Consider the following 14,096-nt stretch of genomic DNA (forward strand, 5'->3'; position numbering starts at 1 on the left):
TAACTGCAATAATGTAGCCCTATCCAATTTTTTTTTCATTCTGATGTTTTCGGGATAGGGCTACAATTCCATAGGATCTCCGTAATGGTGCAAAATAATTTTATGAATAACCGATAATAAACTCTGTGTATTGGTCCCAAATGTTGTTTACACCAAAAGGAGTACCAACTTTGTGCTCGGGCATGTCTAATAAAGGTGTTTTTCATTAAATATAATGTACAGCATGCAAAATTCTTCGTCTGCTCCGCCATGCTTGTTATCGCGAGATCTCGTAGGTGGATCTAATGAAAGCCTAAACATTGACAATCAGCGCGAAAATGTAGTTACTCGAGCCACTTCGACAAGAAAGGAAATCATATTGTTGCAGAAAGAATTTACACTCTGCTGTTCGGTTTTTAACTTGATATTTAATTCAAACCTTTTCAATACCGACGAAATAGCTTTCACCTCCATACTTGTCCATTGATGTTTAATACTACTTTATATGGCATATGCAAATGACTTGACAATCGGAAGTTGAAACTTCAGTACATCAAACATGGCGCACAAATATGAATCGAGGAATTGGAATTTATCGAAATTGTTGAAAACGGTAGAATAGAGCCTCACAAATCTAAAGTTGCAAGTTGTAAATTTATCTATTGACTAAGAAACATAGAATATCATTTTATTTACGTAAAGAAAGTCAGGAAATGTTTAGAATGAGCGCAAATGTTGCGGGAGTGATTCACTGGGGAAAAAAATAATGCTATGATTTAATTCAGATTTTTCTACTCCTTGAGTTAAAAATTCATATGAAAATATTTTATTCAAAGTTTGTCTGTCAAACACATTTAACTTGTTCTTATAAAGAAAATAATGCTGTATTTAACTTCTCAATGTTTCAACTCCTTTGTAACTTTTTCATATTTCCTCCTTCAGCATCAGTTTTGACCACACAGAGTATCCTTAAGTAGGGGGACTCAACATTAATCAAAATCTGACTTCCTGTTTTGATGGAGGATTGGACCATCAACAAGTTACTGTATAGGTTTGTATATTATGTTGTACATGCAGATTTCTTAAAAGTCAAGAAAACTTACAATTAGGCCACACCAATTTGTAAAATAGTTCTTCGGATTTTCAAACAAAAAAAGTGAGGCGAGAGGGTGAAATTATTTTACAAATATTTTTAATTTTGGAGATAAAAATTATGAGGCGAGCGAATACAAGAAATATAAATATTTTAAATTGAATTAAGTGTGATTTTAAAAAGCGGGCGCCTAAAAATAAAGATCTAAAATCATCAGATATCATTAACTTAATATTTTTCAACTTTACTGATATACATGTAGTTTACAATAAATAAGAAGTATTTCAGGTTTCAAAGACTTGTACCTAATACATGTACTTTGCAACATTAACTGATAAGGTCTTTTTAAAGAATTTTATTTAAGTTTCATTTCTACAAACTTTCGATTCAGAGATATGCATATTGCTAGGGGCACATCCAGTTTTGACATTCATTGCAAATGCAATATCCATTGCATCGCTTTGAGCATTTTCTTGAATTTTGATATGACATCACCAAACCTTTTTTGAATTTGTCGTTAACTGTCGGTCCGGTTTAAAATAGTCATCGATCAGTACCCCTTGCTTGTTGTAAGAGGCGAATAAATGGGGTGGTCCTTCAAATAGGACTGCAAAAACAGATCCTTGTCACAGCAGGTGTAGCATGATAAAGATCCCTCAGTGCCATAAGCGCTGAGCATAGGCCTAAATTTTGCAGCCCTTCACCGGCAATGGTAACGTCTTCATGTGAGTGAAATATTCTCAAGAGAGACTTCATTCAATATATAGGCTAATCAAACAATCAATCATACGCTATCAATGTTCTCTAAATAGTGGCATCGAATAGCGTTTCTCAAGTTTCATCGGCTTCCAGTTCGATTCCAGCATAAGGAACAACTTCCAATCCAGTGTTATGAAGTATCGTTCATATTAAGATAGATATCATGAATAACTTAACCGTATTACACTGTTAGGAAATTTCTCGAGAGCCCGCGCTTCTGTCATTTGTCAGTATATACATCAAGGTTGTTTGTGCGCTTGTTGTAAAAACTAAAAAAAATATTTACGGATATTTTTGAACACGCGGGCGGATATTATTTTTTTGATAATATTATCATTTGGATTTGTTACAAATAGAAGCGGCGAATCCGACGAACTAGATTACAAATTGGCATGGCCTTATACATTTATTGACTGGGTCCGAGAACAACATCTGTTTTGTTTGATTCAAGAATGAAATATGATGTGTTGTCTGAAGCTGTAGGCAACAGAATGTTCAAAGATCAAACTAAACTGCTGTTGTCCAAAGGGCATTTTTAAGTCACCTGAGTTACTCAGGTGACCTATTGTTGAAGATCTGCGTCCATCGTCATGCGTTAGCAATTGAGTATTTTTAAATGATGGATAATTTCCATTCCAATTCTTTTCAAATTAAAACTTAATTAAAATTGACAATTTTTGACAAATTTTCTCCTCAACAACTGCACAACTGTAATGAAATCTAAATGCATAGTAATGTAAAGCAGGAAGGCCTGTACCAAAATTGTACATTTCTTGAGTAAAGTTTTTGACTCCAGGTTGGGGCTTTACTTGGCATATAATGTTTATGTGTAAGGCATTTAAATAGCACATCTTAAGGTTACTGATACTACATTGAAACTAAATATTAAAGTATTTAGCAGGAGCCCTTTACCCAAATCGTAAATTTCATGATCTCAGGGATATGGGTTTTAGTTCCATATGTCGATTATGGGATTGCGTTTAATTTTGCTGATGCTGTATAAAAACTAAATGCAAATTTAGAAAAAGCAAAAAGGGATGTACCAAACTTGTGAATTTCACAACCCCCGGGTTCTGAGTCATAGCCGGGTCCCAATCAGTCATGTAATGTTAAATGTAACATGTAAAGGCTTCCGTCATTATTAGTACGTACAGGGACATTTGTGTATTAAGAACACATCATGTTTTACACTGCTGCTGAGTATTAGAATTTAGCTTAGATATGCAGAATAGGAAAAACACATAGATATCATATCTCTAGGTCAAAGGTCAACAAGAGTCCTGCTACTTCAGACATATGAATTATTAGGCCCGACTGAATGAAATCATTTTACAGATTATACAATCATCTTAAGACATTTAGTGTATACAGTTGTCTAGGGACAGGTCTGGGATCATTGTTGTCCCACTATCAGTGTTCTAAGCTGATCAGTCACATCTCTGTATCAGCAAGGTGACTCAGGTGAGCGTTGTGGACCATGAGCATGGAAGTACATGTGTTTGATTAGGCCGAAAGTAATCATTGATTTGTTTCCACCAATACAACCGACTCTAAATTATAACCCTATCCTAGAATTCTTTTTTGCATGTTTTCTAAAAAAATATTATTAAAAAAAAAATGGAGATGACCCTGGTCATAATATAGTTTAGAATATGACTTATAATATGAAAGCATATTCAACAACTGTATCTATAATGAAAAATGAGCCCCTTTTTTCAGTATGTCAATAGATCTGCTAATTGAATGGAAATTGTAATCAGAATTCAGAACATCTAACAAATATAATTCATTTCCTACCAAGTTACTCTAATTTTGACTGAATATTGGTGGAAACACAACCATTTATATTTTTGGCCTTAGCATTCAAGAAATGTACATGTCAAAAACAAGTCAATTGCAATCAGTGTGTGAAATACTGTACACGACACGAGTTTTATGCGTGTTCCACGCACCGCGGTGGAACAAATTTGCCCCAAACACGGTGGACCTTTAAAATTGTCGGCACCTTTGAAGTCCTATTTTTCCGCGCGAGCTAGACATTGAAGTCCACGGAGGATCTCCGTGGATGCCACCGCGCATCTCCGTGGATGTCACCTGTACCTCCGTCGATGCCACCGTGTACCTCCGTGTGATAAAACAAAGAAATAATTTCCGAAATATTCACCCAAAAAACCTTTTCGCTTGGCCAGCATGCATGCCCCCACCCCATTAATTATTTAGAAATTAGCTATCAATCATTCAATTCTTGTAATTGTTGTTTGATGATACGTTGGTGTTTTCGGTACATATCCGTATGTAGACTTCCCTGCAGACGTTCACATGTACATGTATATAGCTGACCTTAATAACATATTCCTAATTACAATGAAAACTTTACGTAAAAATAAACCATTGCTTATGGTACACATTTCTTTGAACTGCTATTTATCAAATTGAAATTACTGGCATGTGATTGTCGTTGTTCATGACCCTTCTTTTATTTGGTGAAATTGTGCTGCACGTGCCGTGAAACAATGTACCGACGAGTGGTAGGAATAACACGTTTACATTGTGTATGAATTTCATTATGTACTCAACTGTGAAGCAATGTGAGCAAAGAATCAAATTTTTATCACCTAAACAAATAAATATTAAAAATATCTTTACTTTTAACAAAACATTTAGAAAACTTCATACTTTCATTTAGAAAATAATAAAATAAAATGTGCTCCCATACCTATAATGCCCATATATGTATTGTGTATTAAATGTATATATAACAGCCTTTTGTCTTTATATTTTTGTATACCATCACATAATGGTGATGAGATCCAATAAATTGAATTAAGTACTTGTAGTCTTGAAATATCACAAAGTATACAGTTGACAACGATTGAAATAAAAATACAGACGTTTTCTCGTTTATTCAGTAACTCAATAACTAATTGCGCGTCTTCTGAATGAAAGTTGTAAAACAAACGTACTAGGTTTTGGTCAATTATAACATAATACAGGGGTAAAATTCATCTAATCTCCGCTAGCAATGGGTTTTGAGTCAACTGTGCCTTCGTGGACGAATAATCTCGGCTAGCGAAGATGGGGAAAAAAAACCTAGTAAATAGTCCGCTTGCATTAACATGTATTATGAAGGTGAAATCAAAGAATTATCCAGTAAATCCAATGATGTTGCATTATGTATAGCATGTATTTATTTTATTTTTGACTGAGAGGGAGGTAGACAGCTAAGCACATAACATCGTTTTAGAAGAAGGGGGCGGGGGCTCATTCATTAGTCCTAACCCGGACCAGCCGAAAAATTTAACATGTAAAGAAAACGAAATGGGAAATAAGAATGAAAGGGGATGAATAATTAATCAGAAAGAAATTATACTTTCAAGATTTATACTGAACGTATTAAACTTCCCGTATCTGCATACATTCATGAATATTATAATCAATGATTGCCATTTGAACTCTCTCTCTCTCTCTCTCTCTCTCTCTCTCTCTCTCTCTCTCTCTCTCTCTCTCTCGCCTTCATTATCTAATGCATCTAAAGATTAATTAAATTAAAGATTTTAATAATCGATAGCGTATATGAATAAAAGCAAATAATCGTGAAGTCATTTCTGCTTATATTGATATTAGTTTTTTTTTTCATGAACTAGTTGCATTTGACACCGAGGATTTACATCCTTAAATATTGATTACAAGCACATAGAATCGGAGAGAGTGTACTTTGAAAACTTGAAAGTTAAGGATTTAACCGTGTAGCTTATAACGACCTACCCACTGCATGATTTAAGAAATTGAAGTCGGAAGGGGAAATTGAGACAGTTTCAGACTACTACGCCCCCCCCCACACACACACACACACACTGTCACACACACACACATGCTCCCAATTTATGGTTTACGTAATCGGACAATTTAAGCCATTTTTGTTATATTATTGCTTGTCAAGAAATTTACACAACTTAACCGACAACATACCCCTTCTAATACATTGAAAAATATAAGTAATGTTAGCACGGGGTTCTATGAAGTTCAATCTGCAGTTTGGTCATACTTCGTCATTCAGTAACTTATTCAAAATAAAAAAAAAAATGTTTGTCGGGTTAGCGGTACTATGATGTATGACTATAACAATGACCTGTGTATAACTTGTACGTTCCATGCAAATTCGAAGGGGTTTTCGCTTCAGTAGAACAATGGGGGTCAGCTAATCCGTGTATTTGAAATCAACAGAAGTGCTTAGCTTCTTGCGGAAAGTGTGAAATATATTGGGTCGGCGCAAGATACCCGTGATCTTAGACTAGATCTGATATCGCGCCGACCCAATATATTTCACACTTTTCATGAAAAGTCAAAACCCAGACTAGCTAACCGTAATTTAGTTATACTGTGACAAAGACCCTAGGAATTTGCATGGTATATACTTATCATATAAAAATCAGTGCATTATCCAGACACTCCCGATGAACTTTTTTTTTTATGAAAACCTCTATCAAAGTACATCGAATATAAGTCTCGGTCAAATGTAATTAACTCGGGATTTTAAAAATGAATCATTCGATGGTTTGTATTTTTGCTTCTATTAATTACGTAATAAATTAAATCCAATTTGTTAATCATCGGCAATGCTCTAATTTCTATATTGGATCAAGTTATATTTGTCAAGATGCATATCAACACAATATGATGGAAGTAATTAGGTTAAACAGCGCATTTGTCAGAGAGAGAGAGAGAGAGAGAGAGAGAGAGAGAGAGAGAGAACATCGGTAATTATTAAATATCCCTATCACATGTTGTATATGTATGTTTTTCATTTACTGAATATACTAATTCGCATTCAAAACAGGAATTGCCTGCAAGTATACATAATGAAGAAAGAAGACTAAAAGAAAAAAATTCAAAACCAGGTTTTCTTAAAACATAACATATAGTGTTTGGTATCATTGGAATTGGCTCAAAATGCTGAAAAACAATATAAGTATCATGGGGGGAAATATTGACATTTTTTTCTTTTCTTAAAATTCCACCCTTATCTTGATTATTTGGCCTGCGGCACATTTTCCCATCTCCCGCAAGGCGCCCGTGGCCAGAACAAAGCTCTTAGCAGCTGTGTGTATTCGCAAATAACACACACCGTGGAACACAGAGGACACGGTGTATCTCCCTTGATTTTCCACCGAGGTCTTTCCACGGTGGGGTGTATAAAACTCGTGTCGTGTACTGTATGTAGATCACTTGAATGTGTGAAATAAATGTATATTGTGAATAGGTTGATATCTACATGTCAGTTTAATTATTGTAGATTGTGTTCCTAAAGACCCAGACCCTCCACATCATGGACACACTAGGACTCGGCACTCAACTAAAAGTACGACAATGTTCTCAATGTCAGGGGGACACTGAGTTTTACTGTAACACATGTAAACGTGATCTGTGTTTACAGTGTAAAGAGAAACATGTCATTGATCTACATACCAAAAACCATGATGTTGTGATTTACCGTGAGAAGTTTAACTACATCCCCAGACAAGAGATCTGTGTCAGACATCCAGACAGGTTCTATGAAATGTTCTGTCAGTCGTGTGAACTTTCTGTCTGTTTCCGATGTTTAGAGCACCGAAAACACCAAATACTGGACATTAGAACAGCCTATCAAACAAAGCGACAACAACACCGAGAAATCATTGACAACATCAGAAGTGAGACTCTCTATAACTGTCGTGTTCTCCTGGCAGGAATCCAAACTGATATCCAAACTTGTCCCCCACAAATCTGTCACCGTCAATCACAGATGTCAACCAAAGCCCAGAGACTGAAGGATCTGATTGACACTGCGGTATGTGATGTTAAAACAAGATACCGAGGTTTATTGATTGATAGAATACAACAACAGAAGAGAAAAATGAACAGACACCTCACCCACATACAGAACTATGAAGACAGATATGAACAATCAGCAAACAGAGCGGTACAATTCCTCTTGTTTATAAAGACCAGTCGTGTCCCCCAGATAAAGGACACCCCTAATCTTCCACAACACCTGCTGCTGTCCCTGACTGAGGGATTCAACATGGAGGATGTCAGTCACTTATTGAGGGGAATCCCAGAAATCCAAATGACAACAGGAAAACGACAAGTAGGAATAGACAAGTGTGTGAAACTGATGTCCACACCTGTATTACACACGTCTGTCTGTGTGACAGGTGTTAGTTGTGTGTATCACATATCTCGTGTGATGTCAGACCGGGTCTGGGTCTCTAATTACAATCTCATCTTGACACAGACACAACAGGGGACACTATACACCATGTGACAGATAGAACACCATGGTCTACAGGAGTACACACAGTGAACAGTTCTGGTGAACTGATTTATATAGACAGGAAACTTAACATCAACAAACTGTCTGTGGACAATCAAACAGTCACCACACAGATAGAGTATACATCGCCATGGTTACCACGGTGTGTGTACTGCTCCCCGTCCACTGGAGATCTGATGGTCGGGATGTATAACCATGAAACAGGTAAGGTAACCCGGTACAACAGTAGTGGTCAACACATCCTGACCATACAACACCACAACAAACGTCACACACTGTATAGTAATCCTCTCTATATCACAGAGAACAATAACGGTGATATTATTGTGTCTGACTGGTTACGTGGTGCTGTAGTGGTGACAGAGCACGGGGGGAGACATCGATTCTCCTACACAGGACCTCCATCAGGATCATCACTACATCCATACGGAATCTGTACAGACGCGCTGTCACACATCCTGGTGTGTGATTATTACACCGACACAGTACAGATGATTGACAAGGACGGTCACTTCCTGTCTCTGTTACTGACACGACAACACGGGATAAACAGACCACGCAGCCTGAACTATGATGATAAAACTCACCTTCTCTGGGTCGGATCATACCTCACCAACACAGTGTCTGTATATAGATATCTACAGAGGAGGTACTCTCTGACTGGTAAGTACTAGTAGTACTGTAGTTTATTGTACTATATCAATCAGTATAAATAGCATCAAATTCTACACAGGAATCCATTATAAATTATTGTTATGCTATGACATTGTTATGATAGTGATGTTTTAAAAAATGTGCAGTGTAGGTTATGATTAGAGGTAATATCTTATTTTAATTACACTGTGGCTATAATTAGAGGTGTTGATTAGTTTTAATTACGAGGTGGGTTATAATCATAATAATTAGAACTAGTGATTAATTTTAATTACAATATGGGTTATATCTAGGGGAGGAGTTAAGTTTTCATTACAAGTTGGTTATAATTATAGGTAATGTTTAGTTTTCATTACAGCATGTACAATGTGTGTTGTAATTAGAGCTAGCGATTAATTCTAATTACAATGTGTTATAATTAGAGCTAGTGATTAATTCTGATTACAATATGCGTTATAATTAGAGCTAGGAATTTATTTAAATTACAAATTGGGTTACGCTTGGAGGAGTTCTGTTTTATTTGCAATGTGGGTTATGATTAGAGGTAATATTTAATGTTGAATACAATGTCGGATTTAACTAGAACTAGTAATTGATTTTAATTACAACATGGGTTATAATTAGAAGAGGAGTTATATTTATATTGCAATGTGGGTTATGATTAGAGATAATATTTAATTTTGATTACAATGTCAGATTTAACTAGAACTAGTCATTGATTTTAATTACAACATGGGTTATAATTAGAGGAGGAGTTATGTTTTATTAAAATTTGGATGATAATTAAGGTTAGTGTGTAGGTTTAATGATGTGAGTTATAATTAGATGAAGTGATTAATTCTAATTACAATGGGGACAATGATTAGATGAGGAGTAATGATTTTATTATTTTGGGTTGGGATTCAATAGGTGTTCAATGGGGAGATTTTATTAACAGCATTCAGTTACAATTATTATCTTGTTGAGATTTGTAGAACATTGATCATTGCCAGTTTAAAACTTGACATGTTTATAATCTATTTCTTCTACTTAACTATCCTACTTTGTAAATATCAGTGATATTGACACAGCTTTGGTTTGTGGAATGTTGTATGTTTCTGTGATGGTGTGATGTTGTATGTTTCTGTAGCAGGTGTGGACAAAATCTACATTGTGTACTGGTTTGACACTGAGTATGTACATTACACCAGTCTCTGTGTGGAATAGCTATCATGAACTTAAGGGTCTGTATCAAAAGTCAAGGTCTGACAAAAACAAAACAATGAACACACCACCCCCTTGAAACTAAATAAATGATGAATGTTGATCTACTTTGTTTTTAAAATTCAAGTTCTGATAACACTGAGTTGAGTCATGTAAACTAGGCAGAAACAAATACAAATGTAGTTAGAATGGAATTATTTCAATAAGAGATCGACACCCCATGTTTATTAAATGAAATTAATGAATTACAACTGATTTTCTATATAATTATATCGTATTTGTGACATTTATCGTAATTTCATTAAGTTACCTCAGGTGACCTATTACAATTGGTCAGTATGCATTGTCGGCCGCTATTTGTTAACAATTGAACATTTTAATTTCAACTTTTTGATATAAAGTTCTACCATTTCAATTATTGTTATGACCCCCCCCCCCTTCAAAGAAGAGAGGCATATTGCTTTGCACCTGTTGGTCAGTAATGTTGTCTGCTCAATATCTTGAGAACCATTCACTTGATCGTATTGACATTTCTTATGTAGGTTGGTTATGAGGAGAAACATACCCTTATTGTGTTTAGGTCAGAAGATCAAGGGTCCATTTACACTGGACATAGAAATATACTTTCTGCTAAATATCTTGAGAATCCTTTGCTTGACAGACATCAAACTTAGTACACTCAGCACAAAAACACATCGTTACCTCATTAATTAACACAAACCTCAGCATAAAACACATTGCTACTTCATTAATTAACACAAACCTCAGCACAAAACACATTATTACCTCATTAATTAACACAAACCTCAGCACAAAAACACATTGTTACCTCATTAATTAACACAAACTCAGCACAAAAAGACATTGTTACCTCATTAATTAACACAAACCTCAGCATAAAACACATTGTTACCTCATTAATTAACACAAACCTCAGCACAAAACACATTGTTACCTAATTATCACAAACCTCAGCACAAAAACACATTGTTACCTCATTAATTAACACAAACCTCAGCACAAAAACACATTGTTACCTCATTAATTAACACAAACCTCAGCACAAAAACACATTGTTACCTCATTAATTAACACAAACCTCAGCACAAAAACACATTGTTACCTCATTAATTAACACAAACCTCAATACAAAAACACATTGTTACCTCATTAATTAACACAAACCTCAGTACAAAACACATTGTTACCTAATTAACACAAACCTCAGCACAAAACACATTGTTACTTCATTAATTAACACAAACCTCAGCACAAAAACACATTGTTACCTCATTAATTAACACAAACCTCAATACAAAAACACATTGTTACCTCATTAATTAACACAAACCTCAGTACAAAACACATTGTTACCTAATTAACACAAACCTCAGCACAAAACACATTGTTACTTCATTAATTAACACAAACCTCAGCACAAAAACACATTATTACCTCATTAATTAACACAAACCTCAGCATAAAAACACATTGTTTCCTCATTAATAAACACAAACCTCAGTACAAAAACACATTGTTTCCTCGTTAATTAACACAAACCTCAGCACAAAAACACATTGTTACCTCATTAATTAACACAAACCTCAGCACAAAAACACATTGTTACCTCATTAATTAACACAAATCTCAGCACAAAAACACATTGTTACCTCATTAATTAACAGAAACTTCAGCACAAAAACACATTGTTACCTCATTAATTAACACAAACCTCAGCACAAAAACACATTGTTACCTCATTAATTAACACAAACCTCAGCACAAAAACACATTGTTACCTCATTAATTAACACAAACCTCAATACAAAAACACATTGTTACCTCATTAATTAACACAAACCTCAGCACAAAAACACATTGTTACCTCATTAATTAACACAAACCTCAATACAAAAACACATTGTTACCTCATTAATTAACACAAACTTCAGCACAAAAACACATTGTTACCTCATTAATTAACACAAACCTCAGCATAAAACACATTGTTACTTCATTAATTAACACAAACCTCAATACAAAACACATTGTTACCTCATTAATTAACACAAACCTCAATACAAAAACACATTGTTACCTCATTAATTAACACAAACCTCAATAGAAAAACACATTGTTACCTCATTAATTAACACAAACTTCAGCACAAAAACACATTGTTACCTCATTAATTAACACAAACCTCAGCACAAAAACACATTGTTTCCTCATTAATTAACACAAACCTCAGCACAAAAACACATTGTTACCTCATTAATTAACACAAACCTCAATACAAAAACACATTGTTACCTCATTAATTAACACAAACCTCAGCACAAAAACACATTGTTACCTCATTAATTAACACAAACCTCAATACAAAAACACATTGTTACCTCATTAATTAACACAAACTTCAGCACAAAAACACATTGTTACCTCATTAATTAACACAAACCTCAATACAAAAACACATTGTTACCTCATTAATTAACACAAACCTCAGCACAAAAACACATTGTTACCTCATTAATTAACACAAACCTCAGCACAAAAACACATTGTTACCTCATTAATTAACACAAACCTCAATACAAAAACACATTGTTACCTCATTAATTAACACAAACCTCTGTACAAAAACATATTGTTACCTCATTAATTAACACAGTCTTTATGAAATGAGTTGTGGTGTAAGATAGATTTTATTACTTTTGTATAACTGTTTATCTGACCACATTTAGGGACACTTCCATACTTTCATCATGTGACTCTCTGTCATTACGATGCTGACAGATGTAATGAGTTACTGTAATAGAGCTAAGTAAATGAAACCAAGTGCATTATGTAAGAGCAGTGTTTAATTTGTTTTGTGGTTTAATTGTTGGAGTGAGGTACAGGATTTATGTTTTTAGGTCCTATCCTAAAGACCCGTGACTCTCACTACGAAATGTTGAGCGTTTGAAGTAATCACTACATATCCTAGAGACCCGTGACTCTCACTTCTGTATGTTGAGCGTTAGAAGTAATCACTATATCCTAAAGACCCATGACTCTCACTTCTGTATGTTGAGCGTTAGAAGTAATCACTATATCCTAAAGACCCGTGACTCTCACTTCTGAATGTTGAGCGTTAGAAGTAATCACTATATCCTAGAGACCCGTGACTCTCACTTCTGTATGTTGAGCGTTAGAAGTAATCACTATATCCTAGAGACCCGTGACTCTCACTTCTAAATGTTAAGCGTTAGAAGTAATCACTATATCCTAGAGACCTGTGACTCTCACTTCTGAATGTTGAGCGTTAGAAGTAATCACTATATGCTAGAGACCCGTGACTCTCACTTCTGAATGTTGAGCGTTTGAAGTAATCACTATATCCTAAAGACCCGTGACTCTCACTTCTGAATGTTGAGCGTTAGAAGTAATCACTATAACCTAAAGACCCGTGACTCTCACTTCTGAATGTTGAGCGTTAGAAGTAATCACTATAACCTAAAGACCCGTGACTCTCACTTCTGAATGTTGAGCGTTTGAAGTAATCACTATATCCTAAAGACCCGTGACTCTCACTTCTGAATGTTGAGCGTTAGAAGTAATCACTATAACCTAAAGACCCGTGACTCTCACTTCTGAATGTTGAGCGTTTGAAGTAATCAAATGAATTAATTAACACAAACCTCTGTACAAAAACACATTGTTACCTCATTAATTAACACAGTCTTTATTAAATGAGTTGTGGTGTAAGATAGATTTTATTACTTTTGTATAACTGTTTATCTGACCACATTTAGGGACACTTCCGTACTTTCATCATGTGACTCTCTGTCATTACGATGCTGACAGATGTAATGAGTTACTGTAATAGAGCTAAGTAAATGAAACCAAGTGCATTATGTAAGAGCAGTGTTTAATTTGTTTTGTGGTTTAATTGTTGGAGTGAGGTACAGGATTTATGTTTTTAGGTCCTATCCTAAAGACCCGTGACTCTCACTACGAAATGTTGAGCGTTTGAAGTAATCACTACATATCCTAGAGACCCGTGACTCTCACTTCTGAATGTTGAGCGTTAGAAGTAATCACTATATCCTA

General features: G+C 35.0%; 2 protein-coding genes and 1 pseudogene across 3 annotated transcripts in view; all 3 read left to right on the top strand.

Moving 5' to 3' along the window:
- The window catches only part of LOC125660976 (uncharacterized), a 100,915-nt pseudogene that overhangs the window by 84,408 nt on the left and 2,411 nt on the right, over positions 1–14,096 (top strand).
- LOC125667650 (uncharacterized) overlaps positions 1–14,096 on the top strand; it is a 161,218-nt gene that overhangs the window by 75,052 nt on the left and 72,070 nt on the right. The window lies entirely within an intron of this gene.
- LOC125682758 (uncharacterized) overlaps positions 1–14,096 on the top strand; it is a 222,865-nt gene that overhangs the window by 28,186 nt on the left and 180,583 nt on the right. The gene's annotated exons all lie outside the window — the stretch shown is intronic.

This window comes from Ostrea edulis, chromosome 8 (assembly GCF_947568905.1).
Source record: "Ostrea edulis chromosome 8, xbOstEdul1.1, whole genome shotgun sequence".
NCBI lineage: Eukaryota > Metazoa > Mollusca > Bivalvia > Ostreida > Ostreidae > Ostrea > Ostrea edulis.